This window comes from Capsicum annuum, unplaced genomic scaffold (assembly GCF_002878395.1).
Source record: "Capsicum annuum cultivar UCD-10X-F1 unplaced genomic scaffold, UCD10Xv1.1 ctg73189, whole genome shotgun sequence".
In the NCBI taxonomy this organism is placed as follows: Eukaryota; Viridiplantae; Streptophyta; class Magnoliopsida; order Solanales; family Solanaceae; genus Capsicum; species Capsicum annuum.
Genome location: NW_025883177.1, coordinates 2,771 through 17,062, shown reverse-complemented (window position 1 = coordinate 17,062; position 14,292 = coordinate 2,771). Strand labels below are relative to the sequence as shown.

Genomic DNA, 14,292 nt, shown 5'->3' with positions numbered 1-14,292 from the left:
ATACATCAGAACTTTTAATTAAATCGTTGTTTTGTAATGATTCGTATTAGGTATCTCATTTAAGTCAATGTGACAAAATAAATTACATGCCACATATTTGTCTTTTTGCTGGCGTTACCATATAAAATTTATATTCCACTCCTATTTTAGATCTACAAGATAAGCAAAAGCAAAAATATTTCAAAATTTTCTTACCAAAGTAAATAAATAAAAATGGCTTACTATGATCGAGCTAAAGAGCTCAGGGCCTTTGATGATTCAAAGGCCGGTGTAAAAGGACTAGTCGATGCTAGGATAGTTCATATCCTCGAGATCTTTGTTACACCGGCCATAACAGAAAAGGAGTTTGTTAAGGCATGAGGAGTTTTGATGATGGACATGTGAATGAAACGTGTTGAAGAAGCTGGTCCATTCAAGGTGAAATAGTCTAGCTGGCACAGAAGTTTGGATGATATGATTATGTGTTCAAGACAAGCATAGAAACATTGATTACATCAGAAGCCGAGTCAGATTAGACAACAAGTCTTGAAGAAGTCAAGTTGATCAAGGAGTTCAGTAAGAAGAGGATTTGAAGTAGAAGAGTCCTATCAAATCTAGGAGAGGTGAGGCGGTAGCAAAAGGGGAAAGAGTTAACTGTTGAGGAAAGAATTGAACATCAAAAAGGACTCTATCACAGGTTGGCTTAAATACAACAAACATAACTCAAAGCCAGCACTCACGTATGCACTGAAAAGTTAATCAACAATCAGCATATCAGTTCACATAATTGATTAAGAACCTTGTCTCTTACTTAGCAAGTCATAAACTGCGTAGTAGTAGTTAGGTTCTTGTATTGTAATGAGTCATTGATTCTAGTCTCAGTAATCTATAAACTGAGTTAGGAGTTGTTGTCTTCAAGTTTGGGAACTCGAAGACTTGGGAACACTTATCTTGGAAGATTAGTATTTTTGTAGTGATAGGAGTTAGAAGTTTTAATTCCTAGGTTACAAAAAGTCTTGTAATTTTGTTGATTGTTGAGGCTCAAATATTTTAGTGAAGTTGCATTAAATCCTGTAGAGGTATAGGTCATGGTTTTTTACATCTTTCTTGAGCCGGGTGTTTTCCACGTAAAAATACTGTGTTCAGTTTACTTCTGTGAACCACGTTTACTTACTTGTTCCATAGATAGTCAATTAGTAGGATGCGTACTCTAACAAGTGATATCAGAGCAGGGTTGTCTTAAATAAGGCTAGCACCTAAGAAAAGGATCAACATGATGAATTTCACACCTCCTACTGGTCACAGTGAAGGTCAATCAACCACTAGACCTCCACTCTTTGATAGTTCTCATTTTATCTGGTGGAAAGCAAGGATGGAGATGTTCATTCAAGGTGAAGACTATGAATATGGGACAGGATTACTGATGGTCCCACTATTCTAATGAAGACTGTTGATAGAGAACAAGTCAAGAAAGTAAGGAGTAAATTTACTCTTGATGACCTGTTGGTTTTGAAGAAAAATACAAAGGCCAAAAATATCTTGGTTTGTGGTCTAGGACCAGCTAAATATAACAGGGTATCCACCTATACTACTACTAAGTAAATTTGGGATGCACTGGTAAATGCTTATGAAGGTACTTCCCAAGTAAGAAAATTCAGAATTGCTCTCCTGTTTACTGAATATGAGGCATTCAAAATGAAGAAAAATAAAACACTTCATGAGATGATGACAAGGCTTACCACCTTAACAAATGAGTTGACTTCGTTAGGAAAAGTTATCTCTGAGGAAGAACAAGTTGAAAAGGTATTGAGGGTGTTACCTAAATCAAAATGGAATGTTAAGGTGGCTGCAATTAGGGAGGCAAATAAATAGCTTGAAGGCTTGACCCTGGATGAACTTGTAGGGAACTTAAGGACTTATGAAATGGAAATTGATGGAATCAAAGAACAATCAGTCCCTGAGAAGATCTTAGCTTTAAAAGCTTCTGATAGTGATGATGAATTTGAACTTGATAAGGAGCAAGTTGCCTTCATAACCAAGAATTTCAGCAAGTTCTTTAGGAAGAAGAAGGGAACAGGTACCAAGAAACATTTCAATAATAATCCAAATAGATTCTACAAATGTGGAAAGACTGATCATCAGACCAGAGAATGTCCTCTCTGGGAAATAGAGTGGAGAAAGGAAAGGGTTGAAAAGGAACAAAAAGAAAGGGCCAAGAGAAAGGAAAAAAAAGAACATGTCATGATAGCTGCATGGGGATCTGACTCTGATGATGATAAAGTTGATGAGACAGCATTTATGGCTTTTAGAGATTCATACATTGAGGAAGAAGATGATGCTTCTGAGGTAAGTTTACTTGAATTCAAAAAAAAACTGCATCTGTTTTCAAAAACTAGACTTGTTTCCTTGATGAGTGATTCAATTGACAATCTCCAAGAATTAACTTCTGATAGGGATGAACTGTTCAACAGCCTTGTAAGCCTAAAATTTGATTTCATTGATCTGAAAGTTTGCAAACATTCTGTTGAAAAAGAAAATTACACTCTCAAGAACCAAGTCACATTGCTTGAATCTTCAAATAATGATCTTAAGTTTGAAGTTCTAAAATTGACTCTCACTGAAAATGGAAAAAAGGCCATGAGTAAAGAACAAGAAAAGGCTGAACTTGAGTTAACTAAGTACAAATAAGAATGTCATGATTTGACTGAAAAGATGAATAAGCTAAGTCAAGAGGTTGCTAAGTTAAAGCTGGATTTAGAAAGAGCTAACAGATGGACAAATTCTTCAAGAATTGTTCATCAGTTGAGTGAAAGATATCATAATGAAAAAGCAGGTTTAGGTTTTTTTAAAAAAGATGATAATCTACAAGATCTATGCTATATCTGTGGAAATCTTAGACATCCTACTACTGAATGTCTTGTGGCTGCCAACAGCAGAGTTAGAAGTCAGAATCTGGTAACAAACTTTTCTCAGACCAAAAATACAAGCACTAAAATTGGTCAGAGAAACCGGTCAGGTTACGTGTTTCCTGCATGGACTAGAAGGAATTTAATTCATCCTTTTATCAACAAAATAGGACCCAAGCTTTTCTGGGTTCCTAAATCTAACCATTGATTTCTCTTGCACGAGATGGTGAAGGGAAACAAAAAGCACTGGTACTTAGATAATGCATGCTCAAGACATATGACTGGCGACATGAAAAAGTTCCTTTCACTCTCCAAAATAGATGAAGGCAGAGTTTCTTTTGGAAATGGAAAAAAAGGAATCATTACTGGAGTTGGGAAAATTGGCACATCAAATTCAAAAGCTGTGGAGGATGTGTATCTTGTGCAAGGATTAAAGCATAACCTGCTGAGCATCTCACAATTGTGTGACAAAGGTAATAAAGTAACTTTTACTGCTGCAGGGGTTAAAGTCAAAAGGATGGACACCAAAGAAATTGTACTTACTGCAAGGAGATATAGAAACGTATACAAAGCAGACTTAATGGCAATACCAGGACCTGAGTTGACTTATCTAAGTGCAATAGAAACTGATCCCCTCCTTTGGCATAGAAGATTTGGACATGCAAGTCTAAAACGACTGAACATACTTTCATCCAAAGACATGGTATTGGGATTACCTAAAACTAAGTTTAAGAAAGAAAAGTTATGTAGTGCATGTGTAAGGGGGAAGCAGGTAAGATCTTCATTTAAGTCAAAGAACCATGTTAGTACTACCAAGTGTCTCGAACTGGTCCATATGGACTTGTGTAGACCAATGAGACAACAAAGCAGAGGTGGAAAAAGGTATGTTTTTGTAATTGTTGATGATTATTCCAGGTTCACCTGGACCTTGTTTCTAGCCTCTAAAGAAGATGCCTTTGAAATTTTCATCAAGAAAATGAAAAAGAAATTTGGCACTTCATTAATTTCCATAAGGTCTGACCATGGGACAGAATTTAAGAATGCAAATTTCTTAGATTTCTGTTCATCACAAGGAATAGACCATAACTTTTCAGCTCCTAGAACACCACAACAAAATGGAGTGGTGAAAATAAAAAATAGAACCTTGGAAGATTGGCTAGAATAATGATGCTTGCAACAAATATTGCCAAAAACCTATGGGACAATAAGTACTGCAGCATATATTATAAATAGGTGCATGATCAGACCAATGTTAGACAAGACTCCCTATGAGTTACTAAAAGGTAGAAAGCCTAACATTTCTCACTTTAGAACTTTTGGCTGCAAATGTTTCATACACAATAATGGTAAGGATAATCTTGGAAAATTTGATGCCAAAAGTGATGAAGGAATCTTCTTAGGTTATTCACTTCATAGTAAGGCCTATAGGGTTTTAAATAACAGATCTAACTGTGTTGAAGAAAGCATGCATGTGATTTTTTATGAATTCTGTGATAAGACTAACCTGCAGAAAGGAAGCGATACTGAGGAACAGGTTTCACAACACGTTCCATCGACTAAATAAGTCAAACCTAGAGGCATTTTCACAGGGGGAACTGAAGATGAAGGCACAGTGATAGAGAGAATTGATCCATCAACTGACTCACATCAGAACATTAGCAGTGATCCTAGCAGCTCACTTAGCTTGATCCCAAAAGGATACAAATATCAAGGCTCACACCCCATTGAGAATGTACTTACTGATCTCAATTCTGGTATCACTACAAAATCTGGACTGAGAAGTATGTGTGCATTCAAGGCATTTCTGTCAGAGATAGAGTCAAAGAAAGTAAGTGAGGCATTGTTTGATGTTGATTAGATCATAGCTATGCAGGATGAATTGAACCAATTTGAGAGAAGCAAAGTATGGCACTTAGTTCCTCTTTCAAAAGATAGATCAGTAATTAGGACTTAGTGGGTGTACAGAAATAAAGTTGATGAGCATGGAACAGTCACAAGAAATAAAGCAAGACTGGTGGTTCAAGGATACAATCAAGAAGAAGGAATTGACTTTGATGAGACTTTTGCTCTTGTAGCTAGACTTGAAGCTATAAGACTACTTGTTGTCTTTGCTTCTTACATGGAGTTTATTTTGTATCAGATGGATGTGAAGAGTGCATTTCTGAATGGCATTCTCAAGGAAGAAGTGTATGTTAAGCAACCCTCAGGATTAGAAAGCAAGGAGTTTCCATACCATGTCTACAAGCTGGACAAATCTTTGTATGGGTTGAAATAAGCTCCAAGAGCTTGGTATGAAAGACTATCAAAATTTTTATTGGAACATGGACACACCAGAGGTAAAATTGACAATACTCTTTTCTTGAAAACTAATAGAAAGGATTTGTTAATTGTGTAGGTGTATGTGGATGATATTATTTTTAGCTCAACAAATATGCTTATGACTCATGAGTTTGCCAAACTCATGAGTTGTGAATTTGAGATGAGCATGATGGGAGAGCTAAATTACTTTTTGGGCTTGCAAATAAAGCAGTCAGCTTCAGAAATAATGATTCACCAACAGAAGTATGTCAAAGAGCTTCTCAAGAAATTCTCAATGAAAGAGGTAAAAGAGATAAGTACTTCTATTACTACTGCCACAAAGCTGGACTTGGATGATATTGTGTTCAGTGTAGGTCTATGTGCAAGGTTTCAAGCTAAGCTAAAAGAATCACATTTAAAGTCTGTAAAAAGGATGTTCAGATACTTAAAAAGAACCAGTGATCTTGGCTTGTGGTATCCCAAAGGTAGTAACTTTAATTTGGTAGGATACTCTGATGCTGATTATGCAGGATATCTGGTGGACAGGAAAAGCACTATAGGTATGGCACATTTCTTGGGATCATGTTTGATTACCTGGTCCACAAAGAAGCAAAATTCAGTAGCTTTGTCTACTGCTGAGGCTGAATACGTCGCTGCTGGGTCATGCTGTGCCCAGTTGTTGTGGATCAAACAACAACTCTTGGATTTTGGGGTAGACGTAGGTTGTATTCCCATTTTTTATAATAACACAAGTGTTATAAACATAGCCAAAAACCCTATCCAACACAAGAGAACTAAGCATATTGATATTCGTCATCACTTTCTTAGAGACAATGTTGAAAAAGAAAATATATCAATTATATTTTGTTCAACTGAGGAACAAATTGCTGACATATTTACTAAGGCTTTGAGTAGAGAACACTTTGAAAAAAATAGGTTAGCATTGGGGATGATAAAAATTGTATAAATCTTTCTCAATGATTGACTAGAACATGCTATGCCTTAGAGAGTGTTGATTAATTCAGTCTTACACATTTAGTTGTGTATCATAATTCCAAGATTTTAAAGCAAAGTGGTATAACTATGTGTTATTTTTGCAGATAGACTGGATCATTAAGGCAAGAGTGGTCATGGACTAATCAAAACACAAGGTATGATTATTGTTTTCCATAGTAGCATTAAGAGAAACAGGTTATATACATGGTTCACTCTGTCATGATTAAACTGCCAAAACCCAACAATCCTCTTCTTCGAAAGGCTGACAGACCTTTCCCATCAGCACAAAACTTCTACATCAGCACGCTTCTTCATATCTCAGTCCTCTCACGTTTCAACTTTCTTCTTATATTTCTTAAATATGCATTTTATTTTCTCTTCCATCTCCACTTCTTTTTCAACCTTTGAAAATCCAACAAGCTATAGTGTCTTCCTCATCCTCTCTTTCCTCCATAAAATCTGAAACAAACCCTTCAACCCAAATTATTCTTCACCCAAACATTACTTTACCTTCACTTATCCAACCCCAAATCCCTCTCAAGTTATCTGTTTTTCCATTTTTTAAAACTCTACCACCACCCTTCTCTCACTCTTTTTTCAAACCCTCACTTTGTCCAAAACCCTTACCATTACCCGTGGTTTGTTTTCAGATCCTTGATCGCGATGACATTTTCATTGCTGATCTTATCCCTAGATGGTCACGATCGACTCTTAAATGAAAACCTTCTGCTGTCATCATTGATATTGATGAAGATACTCAGGTACAATCTTCTTCTTTCATCCGTTCATCTTGAACTCCATATACTTGGGGACGAAAACAACGAGAAAATGCTTTTTTGGAAGAGGCACTTAGGGTAAGTGAAAAAAAATAGGTAGTGTCTACTGCTTCTCCTCCCTCATGTGAGCCCTCTCCTGATATTCTCCTTTGCTTCAAAAGAAAATGCAAGAATATCCTAGACAAACCTTTAAAGCCCTTTTTCTCTCATAAATCCCCTTCCTCTCCCAAACCCTCCTCATGTTGATACTGCTGCTGATAAAGCTTCTCAGTCAGACCATGTTCTGCACTTTCAGAAATGAAAGATGGCTAGAGGAAGAGTTGTCACTGGTTTTGGGGGTCCTGGTATGGATACGTTAGTTTTAAAACTGACAGCTCAGGGGTGGTCATACTTATTTCTTCAAGGTGATCATCAGAGAAGGTTTGGTAAAAATAAGGTGTATGAGTTTTATACTAATGGAGTTGCAATTGGGGAAATGATCTCAACCAAGGTTCATAGGAAAACCATCAATCTTTATCCTGCTGATCTGGGCAGAATTCTCAGTGTTTCTACTGGAGGTTGGAGTCATTATGTGAAGGGATCTTGGCCTCCTCTTGATAATCTTTCATCCGCTCTTGATATCTGTAAAAAATTCTCTAGGAATCCTTTTTTTTCTTCTCATCGTAGGATAATGAAAAATGAGATGTCCCCTCTCTATCAGTCTTATTTTGATGTGATTCATAAAATGATCTTGCCTAGACAGGAAAAGCACACAGTTGCAAGTTTTCTTGATCTTACCTTAATGGAACTATTGGATTCTGAGATTCCAATAGACCTTTCTCTACTCATCATTAAACATATGCAAAGGGTACTTGTCAAAGATATAAATGGTCATGATCTGCCCTATCAGTTTTGGCTTACATCTGTTTTCGATGGTTTTCATGTACCTGTCAAGGTATGGTCCTTGCAGACGACTAAGGATGTGATTGGACAACTGAACCATGCTAGGTTACCTGCTGCCATGAGACATGCTGACAACCCTCTGCAAAAGTTGTAAAATACTTTAGAGGCAAAGCAGGGTGAGCTGGAGGGTGCACAGGCTGCATTGGTGGCTGCCCAGGCTGTTCATGAAGATGAAAAGAAGGTTTTTGAAGCTAAAATTGCATCTCTCACAGCAATCTTGGATAAGGAACGAGCTGAAAATGCTGATATCATTAGGAAGTTGACCTCCCTTATCCCCTGCACCTCCCTTATCCCCTGCACCTCCTCCAATTAAAATCATTCTTCGTCCCTTAAGCTATTCACTATGATGTTCTTCTGTTTAACTTGTTTCTCTTTTTATTTACTAGGTAAAAATAATTGTATCTTTTTTTTTGTGTATGAAATGGACCTCTTTTGCTTTACTTGATCTACTTCTGGTTAATTCAATGTATAGTTATCTTTTTCTCTGAGTTTTGCTTGTTTTAGTGATAGCCCAGTGGCCATGAATTATTAAACAATTTTCACTTGATGGCTCAACTTTTCGATGATGTCAAATGGGGGAAGAACAGATTATACAATGCTTATAACTCAATTGGACTAACCTATTTCATTCTACTGTGATTTTGTTATTTAATTCCTTCTTGAGTATGTCAGGATTCTGTAATGTTGAAGTTACTATGTTTGTCATCATAAAAAAAGGGAAATTTTTTAAGGCATGAGGAGTTTTGATGATGGATATGTGAATGAAACATGTTGAAGAAGCCGGTCCATTCAAGGTGAAATAGTCTAGCTGGCACAGGAGTTTGGATGATATGATTATGTGTTCAAGACAAGCATAGATAACATTGATTACATCAGAAGCCGAGTCAGATCAGAAAATAAGTCTTGAAGAAGTCAAGTTAATCAAAGAGTTCAGTAAGAAGAGGATTTGAAGTAAAAGAGTCCTATCAAATCTAGGAGAGGTGAGGCGGCAGCAAAAGGGGAAAAGAGTTAACTGATAGAGTTCTACTGAAGAAAGAATTGAACATCAAAAAGGACTCTATCATAGGTTGGCTTAAATACAACAAACATAACTCAAAGCCAGCACTCACGCATGCACTGAAAAGTTAATCAACAATCAGCATATCAGTTCACATACTTGATTAAGAACCTTGTCTCTTACTTAGCAAGTCATAAACTGCGTAGTAGTTGTTAGGTTCTTGTATTGTAATGAGTCATTGATTCTAGTCTCAGTAATCTATAAACTGATTTAGGAGTTGTTGTCTTCAAGTTTGGGAACTCGAAGACTTGGGAACACTTATCTTGGGAAGATTAGTGTTTTTGTAGTGATAGGAGTTAGAAGTTTTAATTCCTAGGTTACAAGAAGTCTTGTAATTTTGTTGATTGTTGAGGCTCAAGTATTTTAGTGAAGTTGGGTTAAATCCTGTAGAGGTACAGGTCATGGTTTTTTACATCTTTCTTGAGCCGGGTGTTTTTCACGTAAAAACACTGTGTTTAGTTTACTTCTGTGAACCACGTTTACTTACTTGTTTCACAGATAGGCAATTAGTAGGACGCGTACTCTAACAGAGTTCAATGCTTAGAATCTTGATTCATGTTCAGACATAGCCAACGTTCAAATCCCCGTTATATATTTTGAGGGCATAAACGAAGATGATTTTCGACATCAGAAGATTGTTGAAAAGGTTGGTGAGGCATGTAAGACATGGGGATTTTTTCAAGTTGTGAATCATGGTGTGCCTCAACATGTTATGGATGAAATGATTAGTGGAATTAGAAGTTTTCATGAGCAACCAAATGAAATAAAGATGAGGTTTTACTCAATGGAACCTATGAAGAAGGTGATGTTTAATAGTAATTTTGATCTTTATCAATCTAAATCTGCAAATTGGAGGGATACTTTAGCTTGTCTCATGGATCCTAATCCTCCTACTAATGATGAATTGCCAAAAGCATACAGGTAATTTTCAACTTGTTTGAGATCGAGGCTTAGTAATTTTTATTATAGTTAGGTCTTACGCGGAGTTTAATTTTGTGTGGAAAATTATCCATTGATCCCCGGCCCTACCCATTAGCATGGCATAGTTATATGTACGTCGAAAGATGGTCAGTCGAACAATCTTCGATAAAAAATTATATTATATATGCATACATAGGTTGAACGTTAGTTTTCATACATATATACCAAACTTCAAAAATATTCTTCAACATTCTTATCGAAATTTCTGAGTTCATCGCCCTTAGTTAGTTTTGCACTTTCTTTGCTTGTCCTTTGAATTTTCAAAGATAAGGTTTCCTATATTTGTTTTTGGTCTCACCTTTTTATGAAGTGAAACAACTTATAGTCATCTATCTTTGACTCTAAATTTTGAAGACCATCTATGTGTTTGGCCCTACTACTTTTTTCTATTTTGTTTTGCTTTGAATGTGATCTTAATGTTGGTTTTTGGAAAAATTACCTGATGTAGAAAACATCGTACGGAATTACATGACGTAGCTAAGATTTGAAATTACTATAATTTGTAGCTGAGGCTTAAATTAATAGAAGATGTATATGTATTTGATGTCTTATGTATTTTATATATCTTATGTATTGTATATTATATATATATATATATATACACACACACGTACTTAATATACATATTCAATTATATAATTGAACTGTTTTGTAGTTCATTCAACGATCATATATATATTTGATGTCATGTGTGTTTGTATATGTATTTACAAGACGCCTTTATATTTGTATCAACCTTATTTGTAGTTGTAGTTGTAAGCAAATTACGAAAGCCAAATGCTAAAAGGGCAAACCAGTGTACTAAAAGCTTCCACTATATGCAGAGTTCCATCACAAGGGTATATTGTATACCATCTTACCTTACATTTCTGATAGAGGCTGTTTCAGGACTTGAACCAAAACATTAGCTACTAAATTGTAGCAACATTCCGTAATTAGACAAACATTAGCTATGATTCTCGATCTTTTGCCTAAATATTAGTTGTTTTTGAAATTTTCTTTATCTTTTTCTTTGTTAGGGAGGAATTACTTCAATATTCTGAGCATGTTAGGAATTTGGGCCATACAATATTTGAGTTATTAGCAGAAGCACTTGGACTAAAACCCAATAAATTGTTGGATATGGAGTATGCAAAAGGCCATTTCATAAACAGTCATTACTATCCACCTTGTCCTTAGCCCAATAGGACTCTTGGAATCACCAAGCATACAGATCCAGATTTCTTCATCATTCTTTTACAAGATCAAATTGGTGGGCTTCAAATTTATCACAAAAAGTAGTGGATTGATATTCATCCTGTGACTGGAGCCCTAGTTATCAATCTTGGTGACCTTTTACAGGTGAGTAAGTATATCTAAAACAATTTACATAGAATTTAAGTTTTGTGCACCGTCAATGTAGAAAATTTTCTACACTATCAGGTGAACTTGACTTGTTATTGCAGGTTACCTTATTTTTTCTTTTTTATTTTGATGTAAATAATTGGGTAACCTGCAATAGCAGATCAAGTTAGTTGATAGTGTAGAGTTTTTTATGCACTGACGGTGCACAGAACTTAAACTCATTTACATATGTCTAGTCAATAGTAACATGGCCAAATCAGAGGCGAATTTAGAGTGTTAAGAGAGTTTGACTGGATACTTCATTTTTTGTATAATTTAAGTTACAACAACAATAATATACCTAATATAGTCCTACATGTGGAACACGGAGAAGGTAGAGTATGTGGATATCTATCTTCTATCTTTGTGAGGTAAAGAAGTTGTTCTAATAGACCTTCAACTTTCCAGACATGGTTTGAAGTGATGAATATTGAAGAAATAAAAGTATGCACTAACAACGAAAACGTTAGAGACAACCAAAGTAAAAGAAACAATAATAATAAGTAATTTGAAAAAATAATATTGAAAGGGAACATGTATGTGCTCAAGACTAGAACCCTGCTCTATCACACAGAAAAAGGAAATCATCGACTTTCTACTAACCATCTATTCTAGTCCTCGACCTTATACATCAAGAATCATGAGAAAACAATATACTAAGTTTAAACTGTAAATATTCAATATGAATTTAGGTTATACACTTCAATTTAGATACTTTTAAATTACACTACCGGTCATCTTTAATTTACCTATTATGATAAGTAATGTATCTTATTTTTAAGAAAGTAAATCTCAATATGTAATGAAAACTCGCTTCTATTTACTCTTTTTGTGTCTTGATGGCGTAAAAAAATTATATCAAAAATATATACAACTTAAATTCAATTTTCTACACAATGCAGTTTCTATCAAATGACAAGTTCAGAAGTGCTGAGCATAGAGTATTAGCAAAACAAATTGGACCAAGGATTTCAGTTGAATGTTCTTTCACAACTCAACTTCAGCCATTTGAAAGGCTTTATGGACCAATAAAGAAATTATTATCAGATGAAAATCCTGCATTTTACAAAGAAATAACAGTGAGATGTTATGTTACCTATTACAACTCCAAAGGACTTGGGGCTTAACCTTCACTTCTCCATTTAAGGATCTAGGTTTTCTCTTTGATGCAACTCTTTAATTTAAAATAATGTATTCTTTCTTTTTCTAAAGCAAAGTTTGTTAAAATTAGTGATGTCTTGAAATGAAGGTGTGTTGTGAGAAAAGAAAATTCTGGGCGAAATCAGGCATTCTGTCCTCCCGTGTCACTATAGTAACATAAATATTGCTATAGTGACCTGTCCAAAAGCAAAAAATTCTTGCTATAGCGCCTAGTTAAAGTAGTCAACATCGCTATAGCGACGCCGTTATAGCATCGCTGGAGTATACTCAAGGAAGAAAAAGTAGAATATGTTTTTTTCAACATATCATGATATATTAGTGATGATAGTTTTTCTGCAATAATTTTAATTGTTAAATAATTTTAAATATGAAATAGTAATTGTTAAGAATTCATGCCCTACTGATTTTCTTATTTTCGCCTAACTTTTGCTTATTGATTGAACGTGTTGCCTGACCTGTTCCACTGACGTGTTTCAAGGAAGCAGTAAACAGAAAGTAAAGAACACAATAATTTTTACGTGGAAAACACCCGGCTCAAAAGGTGTAAAAAACCACGACCTGCACCTCTACAGGATTTAACCCCAACTTCGCTAAAAAACTCTGAGCCTCAACAAAGACTGATTACAAAACTCTTGTAACCAACAAATAGGAATTATAAACTCTAATTCCTATAACTCAACAACTAGGAATTATAAACTCTAATCTCTATAACTTAATAACTAGAAATTATAAACTCTAATTCCTAACTACACACACACCTCCCAAGGTATGTGTTCCCAAAGTCTCTGAGTTTTCCCCAACTCGAAGACTAGCTCCTAATTCAGCTCATAACACACTGAAACTAATATAACATGAATAGCTCAAACACAATGAACAACTCTAAAAATCAACGCTAAAACTCTTAGCTGGATTCAGTACTGAGGACCAGATTCTTCAACGTGTTTCTTCAGTGATTGAGTAGCACTTTGTGAGTTCAATCTGTCGATTGAGCTTTTCTGCTTTTTAAAGTACGTGAATTATTCTGGCTGCTGCATCTTCTATTTAAGCACAGCTCTCTAAAGAGTCATTCTTTATTTCAAACTCCTACTTTAATTAGAACTCTCATTGCATAGAGTTCTACTTCAAGTGAGACTCCTTCTTCAATTCCAACTCTTGTCTCCTTAGTGTTGTTGTAAAATTCCAACTCTTTTGAATTCTTCAATTTTTAGAATCTTTCTCCTTCCACACATTGGACTCTTAAGGATATGCTTAGAAGTGAAACTCCTTCTTCACATAGGACTCCTCTTTCAAATCAACTTGATTTACCTTATCATCAAGTGTTTGAATCAAATTTAACTTGTTTCATTCATATTGTCATTCATCAAAACTTCAAGGTTCCAACAAATTCCCCCTTTTTTTTGTTTGTTGGTTACTATGGCATCTTGGAATGAATATGAGTTTGGTGGTTGAAAATCTTATTTTGATGATCCATGTCCATATTGTGATGGACCCCACTTTTGACAAGATTGTATATATGCTCCTTGAAAAGAGATTAGTGCACCATCTCGATCCTATTGGGTGTGCGATTGTTCTTTATGTGGTGGTCGAGATGGACGTTGGAGTGATTGTCCAAATGCTTCCTCCCCTTGTTATGCTAACAAAAGTGCTAGTTCTTTTTATGAGTTTGACAGGTTGCATTATGCGATAAAGGAAGAAAACATGCCGAGTACAATAGTGTTGAAGCAATGTTTCAAACTCTTTTGGATCGGGCAACTACATTGGAGAAGGACGTGTATGACTTGCATCAATTCATGGCGGCATTTGAAAAGGAGAG

The 14,292-nt window shown here is 35.5% G+C and overlaps 1 pseudogene; it reads left to right on the top strand.

Moving 5' to 3' along the window:
• The first annotated feature begins 213 nt into the window (after nucleotides 1–213).
• Nucleotides 214–12,472, top strand: LOC124894337 (annotated as a pseudogene).
• Nucleotides 12,473–14,292: the final 1,820 nt, after the last annotated feature.